At 37.2% G+C, this 16,173-nt stretch overlaps 1 protein-coding gene across 5 annotated transcripts in view; it reads left to right on the top strand.

Annotated features, from left to right (window-relative positions):
• The window catches only part of MBD5 (methyl-CpG binding domain protein 5), a 486,298-nt gene that overhangs the window by 195,661 nt on the left and 274,464 nt on the right, over positions 1-16,173 (top strand). For all 5 annotated transcript variants that reach the window (XM_017523149.2, XM_017523152.2, XM_037736599.1 and 2 more), the window contains one exon: positions 10,578-10,725. The gene's annotated coding sequence lies outside the window, so the exon portion shown is untranslated. The remainder of the gene's footprint in view (positions 1-10,577; positions 10,726-16,173) is intronic.

Genomic DNA, 16,173 nt, shown 5'->3' with positions numbered 1-16,173 from the left:
TTGTTAGATTCGGCTATGGAATCTTGTGTATGCTTCGTGAAGTTCTCATGCTGTGTTTTTCAGCCCCATCAAATTGTTTATGTTCTTCTCTAAGCTGGTTATTCTAGTTAGTATTTTGTCTAACGTTTTTTCAAGGTTTTTAGTACTTTGCATTGGGTTAGAACATGTTCCTCTAGTTCAGAGAAATTTGTTATTACCCACCTTCTGAAGCCTGCTTCTGTCAATTCATCAAAGTCATTCTCTATCCTGTTTTTTTTCCCTTGCTGGTGAGGAGTTGTGATCCCTTGGAGGAGGAGAAACTTTCTGGTTTTTGGTGATTTCATCCTTTTTGCACTGGTTTCTTCGCATCTTTGTGGATTTATCTACATTTGGTCTTTGAAGTTGGTGATTTCAGATGGAGTCTGTGAGTAGACGTCCTTTCTTTTGATGTTGAAGCTATTTCTTTTACTTCTTTAATTTTTATTCTAACAGTTGGGCCCCTCTGCTGTAGGACTGCTGGAGGTCCACTCTAGACCTTGCTTGTCTGGGTATCACCCACAGGGGCTGCAGAACAGCAAGGATTGCTGCCTGTTCTTTCCTCTGGTAGCTTTGTCCCAGAAGGGTACCCACTAGATGTCACCCAGAGCTCTCCTATACAAGGTGTCTTTTTGGTTATGTGGGAATCAGGGAGCCACTTGAGGAGGCAGTCAGTCCCTTATTGGAGCTCAAGTGCTGTGCTGGGAGCTCCGTTGCTCCCTTTACAGCTGCTGGACAGGTACCTTTAAGTCTGCTGCAGCAGACTTCACAATCACCCCTGTTGCCACGTGCTCTATTCCGGGAAGGTGGAGTCTTATTTATAAGTCCCTGACATGCTGCTGTCTGGTTTTCAGAGATGTCCCACTCAGCAAGGAGGGAGTCTAGTCACAGTCTGCCTGTAGAGGCGCTGCTGAGCTGCCACATGCTAGTCCAGCTGCTGTGTAAACTTCCCCTGGCTTTTATACACAAGAAAGGTTAGAACCGCCTCGGCAATGGTGGACACGCTTCTCCACTCTGAGCTTGATTGTCCCGCATCAAGCTCGAACTGATGTGCTGGCTGCAAAACTCTCAAGCCAGAGGGTTTCTGTTGGCTGGTCTTTGTGAGGCATGGAACCCATCAGGCTGTATCACTTGGCTCCCTGCCTTCAGCTCCCCCTCTTTCTGGGGAGTGGGAAGCTCTGTCTTGCACGCACTCCAGGCACCAGCCAAAACTGCTGCCCAGATTTGTGCTGACAACCCGTGACGCCAGCCAGAACGGCTGCTCAGATCTGTGCTGGTAGCTCACGGCATTTGTCGGCCTAGCGGGCATCTCCTAGTCTGTGGGTTGTAAATACCATGGGAGAAGCACAGTATCTGAACTGGAGCGCCTGAGGATAAAAGTTCCTGATGGCCTCCATTGGGTAGAAGGAGAGTCCTCCAGCCAGTTGCAGTTCCTGGGTGCGGCAGTGCCCTGCCCTGCCTCCGTTTGTTCTCCTTGGGCTACACCCACTGTCCAATTGGTCCCATTGAGATGAACCTGGTACCTCAGTTGACAATGCGGAGATCACTTGCCTTCTGCGTTGCTCTTACTGGGAACTGCGCTCTGGAGCTGTTCCTATTCAGCCATCTTGGCGAAAGTCCTCCACACTCTCTTTTATTCATCTGTTGATGGACACTTATGTTCCTTCCAAATTTTGGCTGTTATGAACAGTGCTGCAATAAACATGGGATGCAGATATCTCTTAGATATGCTAATTTCCTTTCTTTTGGGTATGTACGCAGCAGTGAGATTACTGAATCATATGATAGCTCTATTTTTAGTTTTTTGAGGAACCTCTAAATTGTTCTACATAGTGCTTGTACTAATTTACATTTCTACTAACAGTGTAAGAGGGTTCCCTTTTCTCCACATCCTTGCCAGCATTTGTTACTGCCTTTCTTTTGGCTAAAAGCCATTTTAACTCAGGTGAGGTGATATCTTATTATAGTTTGGATTTGCTTTTCTCTTATTATCAGTGATGTTGAGTACTTTTTCATATACCTATATGCCATTTACATGGCTTCTTTTGAGAAATTTCTACTCAAATTTTTTGCCCATTTTTTAATCAGATCATTAGATTTTTTTCCTATTGAGTTGAGCTCCTTGTATATTCTGGTTATTAATCTCTTGTCAGATGGGTAGTTTGCAAGTATTTTCCCTGATTCTGTGTGTTGTCTCTTCACTTTCTTATTTCCTTTGTTGTGCAGAAACTTCTTAACTTGATATTATCCCATCTGTCTATTTTTGTTTTGATTGCCTGTGCTTGTAAAATATTACTCAATAAATTTTTGTTCAGACCAATGTCTTAGAGATTTTCCCCAATGTTTTCTCGCAATAGTTTGAGGTCTCAGATTTAAATCTTTAATGTATTTCTATTTGATTTTTCTATATGGCTTGAAATAATGATCTAATTTCATTCTTCTGCATATGGATGTTTAATTTCACCAGCACCATCTATTGAAGAGACTATCTTTTCCCCAGTATATGTTCCTGACGCTTTTATTGAAAATGAGTTTATTATAGGTGTGTGGATTTGTTACTGGGTTCTCTCTTGTGTTCTATTGGTCTATATGTCTGTTTTAATGCCAGTACCCTGCTGTTTTAGTTACTATAGCTGTGTAGTATCATTTGAAGTCAGGTAATGAAATTTCCTCAGTTTTGTTCTTTTTGCTTAGGATAGCTTTGGCTATTTTGAGTTTTTTTGTAGTTCCATATAAATTTTATGAAATTTGTATGTGTGTTTGAAGAATCTCATTGACATTTTTTATAGGGTTAGCACTGAATCTGTAACTCGCATTAGGTAGTATGGATATTTTAATAGTGTTGATTCTTCCAATCCATGGACATGGAGTATCTTTCTGGTATTTTTTTGTGTATGTGTGTCTTCTTCAATTTCTTTTGTCAGTATTTTATAATTTTCATCATAGAGATCTTTCACTTCTTTCATTATATTAATTTCTAGGTATTTATCTGTGGCTATGGTAGATAGGGTTCCGTTTCTTAATTTCTTTTTAAGATTATTCACTGTTGTGTATAGAATTGCTACTTTTTTATGTGGATTTTATATCCTGCAACTTTACTAAATTAGTGTATCCATTTGAATATGTTTTCTTGTGTGTATATGTATGTGTATGTGTGGAATCTTTAAGTTTTTTCAAATGTAATATCATGTCATCTGCAAACAAGAATAATTTGACTTCATTCCTTCCAATTTAGATGCCCTGTATTTATTTTTCTTGTCTGATTTTCTGGCTTTGACTTCCAGCACTATGTTGAATAGCAGTGGTAAAAGTGGGCATCCTTTTCGTCTTCCAGATCTTATAAAAAAGGCTTTCAATTTTTCCACATTCAATATGATGCTAGCTCTGAGTCTGTCATATATGGTTTTTATGAGGTTAATGTGTACTCTGTATCCAGTTTCTAAGAGTTTGTATCATAAAGGGATGTTGAAATTTATCAAATGCTTTTTCACCATCAATTGAAGTGATCATGATTTTTGTCCTTTATTCTGTTGATATGATATATCATATTGGTTAATGTGCATATGTTGAGCCATCCTTGCATCCCAGGATAAATCCCACCTGGTCATGATGAATAATCTTTCTAATGTACTGTTGAATTTGGTTTACTAGTATTTTGTTGAGGATTTGTGCATCAATATTCATCAGAAAGTTGACCTATAGTTTCCTTTTTTCGATGTGTATTTGCCTATTTTCAGTATAAAGGCAATACTGGACTAATAGAATGAGTTTGGAAGTATTTCCTTTTCAGTTTTTTTAGAGTAGTTTGAGTAGTTATTGGTATTCATTTTTTAAATAATTAGTAGAATTCACCAGTGAAGCCATCAGTTGCTGGGCTTTTCTTTACTGGGAGACTTTTTAGTACAGCTTCAATCTTATTACTTGTTACTGGTTTGTTCAGGTTTTGCATTTCTTAATGGTTTAAGCTTGGTAGGTCATATTTTTCTAGGAATTTTTCCATTTCTTCTAGATTTTCCAATTTATTGGCATATGGTTGGTCATAGTAGCAATTAATGACCATTTGAATTTCTGTGGTATAATTGGTAATGTCTCTATCATCATCTCTGATTTTATTTATTTGGATTCTCTCTCTTTTTTTCCTAATCTGGCCAAAAGTTTGTTAATTTTGCTTAACTTTTCAAAAAACTAATTTGTTTTCTTTGTTTCAGTTTTATTTATTTCTGCTTCAATCTTTATTATTTCTTTTACTCATTTCGGGTTTGGTTTGGTCTTGCTTTTCTAGTTTTTTAAGATGCATCTTTAGTTTGTTTATTTAAATTTTTCTTCTTTTTTGATATAGGCACTTATGGCTATTAACCTCCCTTTTAGTACTACTTTTGCTATATCCCATAGGTTTTGCTTATTGTCTTTCCATTATCATTTGTTTTAATAAATGTTTCAATTTCCTTTTTGAATTTCAATTTCCTTTTTTCAATTTCCTAATTTCTTAATTGACCCACTGGTTATTCAGGAGCATATTGTTTAATTTCCATGTGTTTGTACAGTGCCCAAAACTACTCTTGTTATTGAATACTAGTTTTATTCCATTTTGGTCAGAGAAGATGCTTGACATTATTTCAGTTTTTTAAATGTTTGAAGATTTGTTTTGTGACCTAACGCCTTCCCTTGAGACAGGTTTCTCAGGATCTTCCCTTGAGAATCATCCATGTGCTGAGGTAAAAAATGTGTATTCTGCAGCCTTTGAATCAAGTGTTCTGTAAATATGTATTAGGTCTGTTTGGACTATAGTGCAGATTGTCCAATGTTGCTTTGTTGATTTTCCATCTGGACAATCTGTCTGATGCTGAAAGTGTGGTGATGAAGCTTCTACCTATTATTGTTTTGGGGCCTGTCTCTCTCTTTACCTCTAATAATATTCACTTTATAAATCTGTGTGCTTCAGTGTTGAGTGCATATGTACTTAAATTTATTTTGTTTTGTTTTTTGCTGAATTGACCCCTTTATCATAATACAGTGACTTTTTTTTTAATTTACTCTCTCGTAGTTTTTGACTAGAAATCTATTTTATCTGATAAAAATATAAGAACTCCTGCTCTTTTGGTTTCTATTGGCATGGAATATTTTTTCCATCCCATTAGTTTTAGTCTATGTGTGTATTTATAGTTAAAGTATATTTCTTGTAGGCAACAGATCTTTTTTTTTTAATCCATTCAGCAACTCAATGTCTTTTCATTGAAGAGGTTAGTCAACTTACATTCAGTGTCTTAATTGGTAAGCAAGGACTTACTCCTGCCATTTTGTTATTTGTTTTCTGGTTATTTTGTGATTGTCTTTCTTACCTTCCTGTCTTCCCTGTAGTGAAGGTGGTTTTCTTGCCTGTTACTTTTTATGTTTTATGTATTAGTTGTATGTTTTGGGTTTGAGGTAACCATGAGGTTTGCAAGTACTATCTTATAACCCATTATTTTAAGCTGCTAACAACTTTACACTGTTTGCATAAACAAACAAACAAAAAGAAAACTAATAAAAACTCTATGCCTTAACTTTATCCCCATTTTTTGACTTTTATTGTTTTCTTTTTTTTTTTTTTTCTTAAGTTCTGGGGTACCTGTGCAGATCTTGCATGATTGTTACATAGGTATACACATGCCATGGGGTTTGCTGCATCCATTTCCCCCATCACCTATGTTGGGTATTTCTCCTAATGTTATTCCTCCCCAATCCTCCCACCCACTGCTATCCCTCTTGTAGCCCCCCAGGCCCCAACAGACCCCAGTGTGTATTTTATTGTATTGTCTATGTCTTTAAAACTTGTTATGGTTATTTTTTATTGGTTCATTGTTTAGTCTTTTTATTTAAGATAGGAGTAGTCTACACACCACAGTTACAGTGTCATAATAGTCTGTGTTTTCCAGTGTACTTGCTATTGTCGGTGAGTTTTGTACTTTCAGATGATTTATTGCTTATTAATGTCCTTTTCTTTCTGATCTAAGTACTCCCTTTAGCATTTCTTGCAGAAAAGTCTGGTGTTGATAAAGTCCCTCAACTTTTGTTTGTCTTGGAAAGCCTTTATTTCTTATTCATGTTTGAAGGATATTTTCACCAAATATACTATTCTAGCATAAAAGTTTTTTCCTTCAGCACTTTAAATATGTCATGCCATTCTCTCCTGGCCTGTGAAGTTTGCACTGAAAATTTTTCTGTCAGACGTATTGGAGCTCCATTGTATATTATTTCTTTTTTTCTTGCTGCTTATGATTCTTTCCTTATGCTTGACCTTTGGGAGTTTAATTATTAAATGCTTGGGGTAGTCTTCTTCCAGTTAATTCTGCATGGTGTTCTATAACCTTCTTGTACTTGGATATTGATATCTTTTATAGGTTTGGGAAGTTCTCTGTCATTATTTATTTGAGTAAACTTTCTGCCCCTACCTCTTTCTCTGCCATTTCTTTAAGGTCAATAACTCTTACATGTTCCTCTTTGAGGCTATTTTCTAGCCTTCTTCATTTCATTGTTTTTTCTTCTCCTCCTCCTCCTTCTGCTGCTGCTGCTACTTCTTATTCATCATCATCTTTTCTGTGTGTTTCAAATGGCCTATCTTCAAGCTCACTAATTCTTTATTCCACTTGATCAAGTCTGCTATTAAAGGACTTTGATGCATTTTTCAGTATGGCAATTGCATTTTTTCAGCTCCAGAATTTCTGATTAATTCTTCTTAATTATTTCAATTTCTTTGTTAAATTAATTGGATAGAATTCTGAATTCCTTCTCTCTGTTGTCGTGAATTTCTTTGGCTTTCATCAACCAGCTATTTTGAATTTTCTGTCTAAAAAGTCACATATCTCTGTTTCCCCAGGACTGGTCCTTGGTGCCTTACTTATTTCATTTGGTGAGGTCATGTTTTCCTGGATGATGTTGATGCTAGTAAATGTTCTTTGATGTCTGGGCATTTAAGGGTTAGGTATTTATGGTAGTCTTCACTGTCTAGCCTTATTTGTAGCTGTCCTTCTTCGGAAAGCTTTCCAGATATTCAAAAGGACTTTATTGTTGTGATCTAAATGTTGTGATCTAAGCTATATCTGCTTTAGGGGCACCCCAAGCCTGATAATGCTGTAGTTCTTGCAGACTCATAAAGGTACTGCCTTGATGGCCCTGGTCAAGATCCAGAACGATTCTCTGGATTACTAGGCATAGACTCTTATCTTCTTTCTTCACATTCTCCATATGAATGGAATCTGTCTACCCTTGTCTCTCTCTCTCTGTGTCTCTCTCTATTCTTGGCTATCTGGAGCTGGGGATATTGTGACATAAGCACCTCTGTGGCCCTCACCACTAGGACTGTACTGGGTATTATGAAGCCAGCATAATACTGGGTCTCACCTGAGGCTTGCTGTAACTACTCCCTGGCTTCAGCCTATATTTACTCAAGTCTTTGGGGTTCTACAATCAGCAGATGACAAAGCCAGCCATTCCTGTATCCTTTCTTTCAGAGTGGCAGGTCCCCCTAGAACCTGGGCATGTCCAGAGGTGCCATCCAGGAGCCAGGGACTAGAGTAAAAAATCTTAGAGGTCTACCTCGTGTTCTATCGTACTGTGACTGAGCTGGCACTGAACTCATAAGTTGTAGTGCTCCACACTCTTGCCTCCCCTTTTTAAAGGCAGAGGAGCCTCACCCTGTGGCTGCAACCACCACATCTCCATGGGGAGTACTGTACCACTGATGTTCCCTTAAGGCACAAGGGTTCTTCAGTCAGCTTGTGTTGAATGCTGCCTGGCCTGAGACTCACACTTCAGGGGAGTGGGCTCTCCTCTGACTCAAGGCAAGCCCAGAAATATCATTCAATAGACAAGTCCTGGAACCTGGGACCCCAAGAACCTGCTTGGTGCTCTAACCCCTGTGACTGAGCTGGTACCTAAGGTGCAAGACAAAGTTCTCTTTGCTTTTCCTTTTGATTTTCTCAAGTAAAAGGAGTCTCACCCTGTACCCACCAGAGCTAGGAATGTGCTTAGTTTCACCTGAAGCCAGCAAGTCTCAGAGTCTCACTCACGGCCCTCAGTGTAGTACCTGGGTATCACTGCTGGTTATTCAGGGACCAAGGTCTCTTCAGTTAACAGGTGATGAATGCTAGGACTGGGTTATTCCCTTCAAGGCTGCAGGTTGCCTTCTGGCCCAGGGTGTATCTAGAAATGTGATTCAGTGGCAGGGTCTGGAAAGGGGGCTTCATAACTCTGGTGCCCTACCATGTTGTGGCTGAGCTGGTATCCAAGTTGCCAGACAGAGTTGTCTTTACTCTTCCTTCTCTCCTGAAGTGGAGTGAATGGGTTTTTGAGTCACCAGCTGTACAGCCTGAGGTTAGGAGGAGGTGATACCAGCACTCCTTTCCTTACCTTGACTGGTGTCTCAGTAAGTCACATGGCTCCCCAGTCCACTGTTTCTGGCCCAAGTTCAACATTAGGACTTGCCTTGAAATTGTGTTCCTTGTGGCCTAGCCTGCCCTTCCAGTTTATTTTGGGTCCCAGAGCACTTTAGTCTGCACTGGTGAGATTTGCAGGAACTGATGTTTGAACCACTGGGATTGGCAATTCCCTTCTGGCTCAGCAGGCCTGGTTAAAACGCTCTCTTTGTGGGTGGACATCAGCTGCGTTTCGTCCAGATTTGTTTTCTGTTATAATAGGGCAGCACTGAGCTCAGTGCCTCATAAATGCTGCAATCTCCCTCTCTTCAGCACCCAAACACCCTCCACACCATGACTCTGCGGCTGTGGGAGAGGTGGCATGAGCTATTTAAGACTGTTTTTCCTACCTGTTCAGTACCTCATTTAGTGATATGAAGTTAAAGCCAGGTACTGTGAGTGCTCACCTGATTTTTGGGTCTTATGAAGGTGCTTTTTTGTGTGTATAGATAGTTGTTGAATTGGTGTCCTTGCTTGGGGGAGACAATCAGTGGAGATTTCTATTCTGCCATCTTGCTCTGCCCCTAGTTATAGTCTTTAAAAAAATCTCACTTAGAATGAGCATATATTTTTCTGCAAGGCTATTAACATATTTGACTTCAGGGTGCTTTCCCAGACCTCTTGGACAACAGGGGAGAGGGTAAGGAGATGTTGCATAATTATAGGACATGTACTTTATTACCTTAAAACTGCCAAAAATGCTTAATTCCAAAAGATATCTGGCTTCACAGGGATTGTGGGGCTACATAATATCTAGGAATCATAAATACTGTGAATGGAAATAAAGCAGGTATGTATGTAGAGAATGAGGGCCAATGGTAAAGAGGGTAAAAGTTGGAGGCAGAGGTTTTTTAGCTAGAATGGTGAGAGAAACCTCTCTAGAAAGTGATATTTGAGTATATTCCAGAAACATTCCAGGAGTGCTCAAGGAAAAAGAGTGTTTTAGTCAGTGGGAACAGTCATGTGATTATCTAAAGAGGCATTCCAATCTGAGAGAAGACCAAGGTCAGACTTAAATCAGGAGTGTTTAGCATGTTTAAAGAAGAACATGAAGGCCACTAAGACTGTAGAATACCACGCAAGAGGAAGAATGATCAGATAGGCTTTCAGAAAGGTAACCAGGATCCATGTCCTCACCCTAGATGTTGTGGAAGGTCTTTGGGGGATTTTGAACAAGGGAGTCTTAAATTCAGTTTTCTTTTTTAAAATGTCATTCTGTTGCTCTGCAGATAATTTTTAAAAATCACTCTTTTGTTATATGGATAGTAGATGGTTGCAGTGAAGAGGATTGGAAAAGATAAGTGATCATGACAATGGATGAAACTCAGAAATTTAAGAACGTATGGTCATATAGATACTTTTTTCTTTTTTCAAGAAAGGGTCTTGCTGTTACCTCGTTGGAGTGCAATGCCATGATTGCAGTGCATTGCAGCCTCGACCTCCTGGGCTGAAGTGATCCTCCTGGTTGAGCCGGCTATAGGCATACAACACCATATTTGACTTTTTTTTTTTTCTTGCAGAGACGTAGTCTCACTATGTTGCCAATACTGTATTTCTTTAATAAAATAATATCCTATTTATATTTTAACAAAATAATATCTTTTAGGTATCTGTTGAGCAAATGATGTGCTATGAACAAATAATCTAAGTATTATGCTCTCATGCTTTTTTGTTTTTGTTCTAGATTTTTCTTTATGTATTAGGGCTAAGAAATCAGCTTGGTCATTATAGTGTTCTTGCCTGTCTATCCTCTTTTTTCTCAGAGAGGGAAAGAGCCCCTTCTAGGGGAAAGAGCTCCCAAACTTGGGGTGAAAAGAAATGTTTTCCCATGGTAGATCTGCCATTAACTGACTGTAACATTGTTTATTTAACCTCTTTTGATTTGGGTTTTCTGTACTGTAAAGTGGATTGAATTACCTGATTGATAGAGCTGTTTTTGAATCTTCAGTCTTAAATTTAGCATATCCTTTCTGTTAGATTCTAAAATTCTGTGATTTTAAATGAGACTGCATAAAAATCTCAAAACTTCCTTAATATGAATGTAAAAGAATATAGAATAACTGGTTGTGTTCAAAATTTGTAAATTCACCCTGGTATCCTTTTTAACAGGACCAAGGAAATAAATACCAGAAATCAAGAGCACAGAGTATTTTCCTTCATCAATCCATAGAACCCTAATACTTCCCTAGTTCCATCAAACACAGAGGAATGACCACCATGACAGATGGCAACAGAGGATGTCAACAATTTTTTGGAGGCAAGCAATGAAATATTTCTACTATGAGTTTTCTGTTATTAATTATGTAGAAACAAATAGAATTATATTGGGTTTTAATTGAAAATGAAAAGTATTATTTACCATCGAAATTTTTATGTGCATAGCTATTTCTTTTCTTTTCTCTCTCTCTCTCTTTTAACACTATTGCATGTCAGAAATTACATTAAGATGCATTTGCCCTTACCTCTGGAGTAACAGATAGAATAAAGCTATCTTAAATCCCTAAATACAGAACAAGGATTTAAATAACAGAAATTAAGTACCTATATTTGAAAACAGGGCTTTTTTATATCTCTCTTGGACACCTATATAACTGTAAATACTAAATAAAATTGGAAATTAGAATTATTTTCTATTTATTTTAGAGTTAGTCATACTATTTATGAATTTTATGTAGTTAAAGGTATTCCAGCATTTTTCCTCCCTTTTCTTTAACAACTAATCTAAAGTGCTCCAAAATCTTGGGAAGCCATCCCTTTGCAACTCTCACAGCATTATATTTTGTGAGAATTCTGCATCAAAATATTTGCTTGAACTTTTAGTTAATTCTGTGACAACTCCTATTGTTCCTGAAAGAGCACTTGGGCAAGGATTGTGGACCACAATGCCACCTTCAAATTTCAAATTAATTACATTACCTTTAAAAGAAAAGCTCACTTGGAAAGAAATTGACCATATATTTTAAGTGTTTAGGGAATCTGCCTTCTTTTCACATTCATGAAAAGTAAAGACATAAGTAGATGAAAATAAAGTTAAATGAAAACATAAACTTTTAAAAATTTAAGTTGAATTCACTAAAATGTAATCTTTCAGGGGATTTTATGTGAGGAAACTATATATATATATGCTTAGAATTTTTTATTTAGTGTTAATTCAACTTACTGGCCTAAGGTCATCCATAAAAACGTGTCTGCTTTTTAAGTTTCACATAAGAGGAATGCTTTCTATAAATAAAGGAGATGATAAATGTTTAAAAAGCCCAGTGCAGAGATTCTGAGTTTTCTTTCAGTAACTAGAGTCAAAATTAATTCTTGCTTTTCTGTTGGGGAAAATTTCATCTAATTACATTCAATTTATTCTGCAACTTTTTGGACAGCAAATCCTGTTCGCCAAAGAAAAAGCAGCTGTGTTGCCTTTGCCTCACAATTATAACAATAGTATTATTATGCAGTCACCAGAGTTTATGGAACCATGAAGTGGTTATATCCACTGGCTGTTTTCTGGCAGAGATACACCTAAACCTTTCTGAACTGCTGATAATGTATGCCTTGTGTTTGTAAGGATCTTCAAAGAAATAGATTCCACTGCTTCCTTCAGCAAGCCAATTTAGTATAACAGCTCTCAGAAGCAGAAAATTCTTTCTTATAACCCTGTGTGCACTTTTATTAACTGTTTCTAAAACTTATTTTCCTAGAATTGCATTTTAAATATTATTCAAACATTATCTTAGTTTGGTATAATCCACTTAAGTATTTTTAAAAACTACTAAAAATTGACCATTGTTTAATTAGTAGAAATATTCCCATAAACCATGCGTCCTCATAAGCAGTCTACATTTGTCCCTAGGTATCTGCAGGGGATTGATTCCAGAACCCCCTATGAATACCAAAATCCAGGGATGTTCAAGTCCCTTATATGAAATGGTGCAGTATTTGCATATAACACACATATATCCTCCTTATACTTTAAATCACCTTGATATTACTTATGCTACCTAATACATAAATAGTTGTTATACTTTATTTTTTTATTCTGATTATTTTTATTGTTGTCATGTAATTTTTATTGTCTTTTTTCTAAATATATTTAGTCCAAGATTGCTTGAATTTTTAGATGCAAACCCTGTAGATACAGAAGACTGACTATACTATCAAATTTCTTTTTCTTACATATACCTTTCTAACTCATCCACATATATCTTATTTTGAGCTGCAGCTATTCTTTAACCAGTAGAATATACCGGTGGAAGATAGCTTTATTAAGAATCAAGCCCTTTGTTCTTTATTAATTTTATTTTATTTGTGAACATGTAATTAATAAGCCACAGATATTTATCATTCTAATCCAAAATGCTATTTCATTTTTATTTTCCATGTTTTTAGGGAAAGTTACACTGGTAAAAACTTTTAGAGGTTAGAAAGGCAGTTGAACATAGGTATGATTTATAAGAATGCTACAGGCATACCTCAGAGATATTGTAAGTATGGTTCCAGACTATCACAATAACGTAAGCCATACATTTTTTTCCCGGTGCATATGCAAATTATCTTTGCACTATACTTTAATCTATTCAGTGTGTAATTGCATTATGTCTTTTAAAACCAATGCATATACCTTAATTTTAAAATAGTTTGCTAAGAAAAAGGGAGGTTCTTTGGGAACTGGGGGGGACAGGGTCTCATTCTCTCTTCTATGCTGGAGTGCAGTGGTGCATTCATGGCTCACTGCTGCCTCAACTTCCTGGGCTCAAGTGATTCTCCTACCTCAGCCTCCCAAATAGCTGGGAATACAGGCATGCATCATCACACCAGGCTAATTTTTATATTTTTTGTAGAGACAGGATTTTGCCATTTTGCCCAGGCTGGTCTTGAACCCCTGGGCTCAAGAGATCTGCCTACCATTGCCTCCCAAAGTGCTAGGATTACAGGCATAAACCATCATCCTGGCCTCCTTTTAATAGTGAAGGGTCTTACGTGTGTGTTGATGGTTGCTGACTAGTCAGGGTCATGGTGACCAGTCAGCAACCATCAACATCCAGGCATGACCCTTTATTATGGCTGAAGGTTGGGATGTCTGTGGCAATTTATTAAAATAAGACAGCAGTGGGTATTACCACATTGATTGACTTGACTTGACAAAGTAAATTGGTTTTTGATTTACTTTGACCAGGTCTGTCACAGGATTCACTATCTATGGCAGATATAGCCTTACAAAATATATTTTTTAAGTAGACTTGAAAGTCAATGGACTTTGCAAATTAGAAGTTTTGATTCATGGACTACGGAAGGAATGCTATGTTAACAAGCATGAGAACAGCATGAATCTTGCATATCTTCATCACAGCTCTTGGATGACTAGGTATACTATAAGTGAGAAGTAAATTTTTGAAAGGAGTATTTTTTTCTGAGCAGTACATCTCGACAGCAAGCTTATAATAGCAAAGTATGCTGCAAACAGATGTGCTATCCTCTAGGCTTTGTTGTTTCATTTATAGAGCACAGGCAGAGTAGATTTAGCATAATTCTTAAGAGCCCTGGAATTATTTGAATGGTTAATGAACATTGACTTGAACCTAAAGTCACCAACTGCATTAGTCACTAACAAGAGAATCAATGGGTCCTTTGAAGTTTTAAAGTTGGACATTGACTTTTTTGTCTAGTTATGAAAATTCTAGATGGCATCTTCTTCCAATAGAAGGCTGTTTTATCTACACTGAAAATCTGTTGTTTAGCATAGCCACCTTCATTCAATGATCTTAGCTAGAGTTTCTTTTTTTTTTTTTTTCTTTTTTTTAGGAGGAGCTATGAATATGCACAAAGTGGGGAAGGTCATGCACATGCAGGCTGAATAACATGTATGTTACATACTGTACGTGTTCACCTGGGGATGGAGACTTAACATCTAAATGCATTAAAATTAGATACTGCAGTCAGGTGGTGAAGCAGGGATAGGAAAGCACTCAAGTGTACACCTCTGTAAACTGGCCACAACCAGTTCATGGTCAGTGCTCTAGTCAGGAGAAAGTTACTGAAATCAGCCTCTTGTCCAATCAAAGCTGTAGTTATGGCTTGTGGAACAGGGGAGTGAGGGTCAGCTAGTCAGGGTCTAACAGTGGGAGAGCTGCAGTTATCTTTTTTTTTTTTTTTTTTCAAAAATTCTGTTTTGCTCAATTTTTGTTGAAATTCATGAATATATATATTTAAAAAAAATAAAAAGAAATTAAAAAAAAAAAAGAATGAAAGAGAGAAAGAGGAAGAGGGAGAGAGAACAGAAGTATTGCTTTATTGCCCAGGCTAGAATGCAGTCTAAAAATGGGTATTGAAAACCTCTTTTATGCCAATAATTGTGCTTAATAATGGAGACAGGAAGAAATGAGGGAAGAAAATAACAAACAAGCAGCCAACCAATATTTCATTTAAACCTGTGAAATGCTATGCAATTACCGAGGAATGATTTACTTCACTTTTAGAGTAGGTGTGATGTGGTACTGTTAAGAGTGTATATTTTGTGTATTTGAAGTGGAGAGTTCTATAAATTTTTATTAAGTTTAGTTGTTCCGGATCTGAGTTCAAGTCCTGGATATCCTTGTTAATTTTCTGTCTCGTTGATCTGTCTAATATTGATGTTAAAGTCTCCCACTATTATTGTGTGGGAGTCTAAGTCTCTTTATAAGTCTTATGTATCTGGGTGCTCCTGCACTGGGTGTATATATATTTAAGATTGTTAGCTCTTCTTGTTGCATTGATCCTTTTACCATTATGTAATGTCCTTCTTTGCCTCTTTTGATCTTTGTTGCTTTAAACATCTCTTTTATCAGAGGTGAGAATTGCAACTCCTGCTTTTTATTTATTTATTTTTGCTCTCCATTTGGTTGGTAAATTTTTCTCTATCCCTTTATTTTGAGTCTTTCCATATCCTTGCATGTGGGATGGATCTGGATACAGCATATCAATGGGTTTTGGCTGTGTCTTTTGATTGGGGGATTTAATCGATTTAAATTTAAGATTAATAATAATATATGTGAGTTTAATACTGCCATTTGATACTAGCTGGCTGTTTTGCCCATTAGTTGATGTAAATTCTTCATTATGTTGATGCTCTTTACTTTTTGGTATATTTTTGGAAAGGCTGATATTGGTTTTTACTTTCTATGTGTAGTGCTTCTTTCAGAAGCTCTTATAAAGCGGGCCTGGTGGTGATGAAATCTCTGAGTACTTGCTTGTTCACAAAAGATTTTATTTTTCCTTCGCTTGTGAAGCTTAGTTTGGCTGGATATGAAATTCTGGGGAAAGTTCTTTTCTTTAAGGATGTTGAATATTGGCCCCCACTCTCTTCTGGCTCGTAGGGTTTCTGCTGAGAGATCTGTTGTGAGTCTGATAGGCTTCCCTTTATGGGTAACCTGACCTTTCTCTCTGGCTGCCCTTATTATTTTCTCCTTCATTTTAACCCTGGTGAATCTGACGATTATGTGCCTTGGGGTTGGTGTTTTTGATGAATATCTTTGTGGTGTTCTCTGTATTACCTCGAGCTGAATATTGTCCTGCCTTGCTAGGTTGGGAAAGTTTTCCTGAATAATATCCTGAAGGGTATTTTCCAGCTTGCATTCATTCTCTTCATCACATTCAGGTACACCTATCAAACGTAGATTAGGTCTTTTCACATAGTCCCATATTTCTTGGAGACTTTGCTCATTCCTTTTTATCCTTT

Source organism: Cebus imitator, unplaced genomic scaffold (assembly GCF_001604975.1).
Source record: "Cebus imitator isolate Cc_AM_T3 unplaced genomic scaffold, Cebus_imitator-1.0 Scaffold27, whole genome shotgun sequence".
NCBI classification, from domain to species: domain Eukaryota; kingdom Metazoa; phylum Chordata; class Mammalia; order Primates; family Cebidae; genus Cebus; species Cebus imitator.
The sequence above is the reverse complement of the archived record's forward strand: the minus strand, read 5'-3'. Positions and strand labels throughout refer to the sequence as shown.